The sequence below is a fragment of the Triticum aestivum genome, chromosome 6A, assembly GCF_018294505.1.
Source record: "Triticum aestivum cultivar Chinese Spring chromosome 6A, IWGSC CS RefSeq v2.1, whole genome shotgun sequence".
NCBI lineage: Eukaryota > Viridiplantae > Streptophyta > Magnoliopsida > Poales > Poaceae > Triticum > Triticum aestivum.
In genome coordinates this window covers 522,250,433-522,254,728 of record NC_057809.1, presented here as the reverse complement: position 1 = coordinate 522,254,728, position 4,296 = coordinate 522,250,433, and positions in this window count along the sequence as shown.

Genomic DNA, 4,296 nt, shown 5'->3' with positions numbered 1-4,296 from the left:
AAAGCAAAACTCAAAGCTAGATCATAATAAAATTTTATTGTACTATATCTAACCAAAAGGATCAAACTAAGAAAAATGATAAAAGTAAAGATGTGATGGTGATATGATACCGGGACACCTCCCCCAAGCTTGGCAGTTGCCAAGGGCAGTGCCCATACCCATGTATTTATGTCTCTTTCTTCAGAGGTGATGATGTAATATTCTTGGCGATGATGCCCCTTAGGATGCGATTCTCTTCCTCGAGCTTATTAACTTGCTGCTTAAGATCCATTACTTCCTTGTGGAGTTTACCCGTGACGGCTAGAGTTCCAATCACCCATGGATGTTTCATAGCTGCGGGGAAAAGGTAACACTCTTTTTCATATTTTCATAAGATAGAAATCTAGCATTAGGGTGGATGACCGGATTTCATATTGCTGAGCTCTAACGGGAGGTAACTTCTTGATTCTCCTCCATGGCATGCACTCTTTTCAAGTCAGCCTCCATCTCCTCCTCCGTTTCTTGCCCAAAGTGGCCAGCTTCGCCGTGTGCTCTTGGGTCCAGTGCCGGATGAGAGACACGACTCTCCCCGATCGACTCTTGTGAAGACATCTTGCTCCAAATCTGCTGCAGAAACAACTCAAAACAAAAATAGGAGATATTGCCGTGGTACGGTGGTCAAAACCTTTGGGAGATTATATAATGAATTTTTACCGACCAAAAGAAGTGTTGTGTAAGGAAACGGAGTCCGGAGGGCACAGGAGGTGGCCACAAGGCAGGGGCGCGCCCTCCACCCTTGTGGTCGCCTCATGTCTCTTTCAGACTACTTTTAATTTTCCCAAATTTTTAGATATTCCAAAACGGAGGAAAATTGCCATTTGAACAATTTTGGAGTCGGTTTACTTACCGTACCACATACATATTCATTTTTGGAGTCTGAAATGTTCTGGAAAGTGTCCCTCATGTACTCCTCCAGTGTTACGGTGTCAATAATATTAGTCTCAATATTTATGGGAGTACCTGAGATATAATGTTTGATTCTTTGACCGTTTACCACCTTCGGATTTGTGCCCTCGGCGTTGTTGATTTTGATGGCACCGGTACGATGGACCTCCTAGATAATGTAAGGACCTTCCCATTTAGAGAGAAGTTTTCCTGCAAAAAAATCTTAAACGAGAGTTGTATAGCAAAACATGATCACCTACATTAAATTAATGCTTTTGTATCCTCTTGTCATGGCATCTTTTAACATTTTATTTAAACAACTTGGCATTCTCATAGGCTTGGGTTCTGCATTCATCAAGTGAGCTAATGTCAAATAACATCTTCTCACTGGCAAGTTTTAAATCATAATTGAGCTCTTTAATAGCCCAATATGACTTATGTTCTAGTTCAAGAGGTAAGTGACAAGCCTTACCATAAACCATTTTATACGGAGACATACCCATGGGATTCTTATAAGCAGTTCTATAAGGCTATAATGCATCATCAAGTTTCTTAGACCAATTCTTTCTAGATCTATTAACAGTCTTTTGCAAAATCAATTTAATCTCTCTATTGCTCAATTCTACTTGACCACTAGATTGAGGATGATCTGGAGATGCAATTCTATGGTTAACATCATATTTAGCAAGCACTTTATGGAAAGCACCATGAATAAAATGTGAACCACCATCATTCATTAAATATCTAGGGACTCCAAACCTCAGAAAATAACTTCTTTAAGCATTTTAATATATGTGTTATGATCGGTACTACTAGTTGGAATATCTTCTACCCACTTAGTAACGTAATCAACAACAACTAAAATATGTGTATACCCATTAGAGGAAGGAAAAGGTCCCATGTAATCAAAGCCCCAAACATCAAATGGTTCAATAACAACTGAATAATTCATAGGCATTTCCTGACATCTGCTAATAATGCCAATTCTTTGGCATTCATCACAAGACAAGAAAAATTTACGAGCATCCTTGAAGAGAGTAGGCCAATAAAAGCCAGATTGCAATACCTTATGTATAGTTCTATCTCCAGCGTGGTGTCCTCCATAAGACTCGGAGTAGCACTTGCGTAGGATCTATCCCTGTTCATGCTCAGGTACACAACGTCTAGTAACACCATCTACTCCTTCTTTATAAAGGTGTGGGTCATCCCAAAAATAATGTCTTAAATCATAGAAAACCTTTTTCTTTTGCTGGTATGTGAAACTAGGTGGTATAAATTTAGCAATAATGTAATTAGCATAATCAGCATACCATGGAGTATTACGAGAAGCATTTATGACAGCTAATTGTTCATCCGGAAAGCTATCACCAATAGGTAGTGGGTCATCAAGAACATTTTCTAACCTAGACAAGTTGTCCGCAATGGGGTTCTTAGCTCCCTTTCTAACAATAATATGCAAATCAAATTCTTGTAGCAAGAGAACCCATCTAATAAGTCTAGGTTTAGCATCTTTCTTTTGCATAAGATATTTAATAGCAGCATGATGAGTGTGAACAGTTACTTTCGAATCAACAATATAAGATCTGAACTTATCACAAGGAAATACAATTGCTAAAAATTCTTTTTCAGTAGTAGCATAATTTCTCTGGGCACTGTCTAGAGTTTTACTAGCATCATGTATAACATTTAATTTCTTATCAACTCTTTGCCCTAGAACAACACCAACAGCATAATCACTAGCATCACACATTATTTCAAAGGGTAAATTCCAATAAGGTGGCTGAACAATAGGTGCAGAAATCAAGGCTTTCTTAAGTATTTCAAATGCTTCTACACAATCATCATAAAAAACAAAAGGAACGTCTTTTTGCAAGAAATTAGTGAGAGGCCTAGAAATTTTAGAGAAGTCTTTAATGAACCTCCTATGGAAACCAGCATGACCAAGGAAACTTCTTATACCTTTGATATCTTTAGGACATGGTATATTTTCAATAGCATCTACTTTAGCTTTATCAACTTCAATACCTCTTTCAGAAATTTTATGCCCCAAGACAATACCTTCATTAACCATAAAGTGGCACCTCTCCCAATTCAAGACAAGATTAGTTTCTTCACATCTCTGCAAAACTCGATCAAGGTTGCTTAAGCAATCATCAAAAGAAGTTTCGTAAATGGAGAAATCATCCATGGAAACCTCAACAATCTTTTCAGAAAAATGAGAGAATATAGCAGTCATACATCTCTGAAAGGTAGTAGGTGCATTACATAAACCAAAAGGCATACGTCTATAAGCAAAGGTATTGAAAGGGCAAGTAAAAGTGGTCTTCTCCTGATCACCTTTGGACACAGGTATTTGAGAGATACCAGAATAACCATCTAGAAAGCAAAAATGTGTATGTTTGGATAATCTTTCTAACACTTGATCAATAAAAGGTAGAGGATAATGATCTTTTCTTGTGGCTTTGTTCAATTTGTGAAAATCGATTACCATTCTATAACCTATAATAATTCTTTGTGGAATCAATTCATTCTTATCATTAGGAACAACAATAATACCTCCCTTCTTAGGGACACAATGAACGGGACTTACCCATCTACTATAAGCAATCAGATAAATTATACCTGTCTCCAGAAGCTTTAATATTTCATTCTTACCACTTCTTTCATCTTGGGATTTAACCGTCGTTGGTGATCAACAACTGGTTTAGCATCATGCTCCAAATTAATTTTATGCTGACATAGAGTGGGACTAATGCCCTTAAGATCATCAAGAGTGTATCCAATAGCGGCACGGTGCTTCTTCAGAGTTTCCAATAATTCTTTTCTTCATGCTCTGAAAGGTTAGCACTAATAATAACAGGGTATATCTTCTTTCCATCAAGATAAGCATATTTCAAAGTATCAGGTAATTGTTTAAGCTCAAACACGGGATCACCCTTGGGTGGAGGAGGATCCCCAAGGATTTTAATAGGCAAATTGTGTTTCAAAATAGGCCCTTGATTAAAGAATATTTCATCTATTTCCCTTGTTTCATTCATAAACATATCATTTTCATGGTCTAGCAATAATGTTCTAAAGGATCGGTAGGAGGCACGGCAATAGAAGCAAGACCAATAATTTCATCCTTACTAGGCAATTCTTTATCATGGGGTTGTCTATGAAATTTAGAGAAATTAAAATCATGAGACATGTCCCCTAAACCAACAGTAACAATATCTTTCTTGCAGTTTATCTTAGCATTAACAATATTCAAGAAAGGTCTACCAAATATAATGGGACAAAAATCATCTTGTGGGGAACCAAGAACAAGAAAATCAGTAGGGTATTATATTTTCCCACACAAGAATTCAACATCTCTAACAATCTCAATTG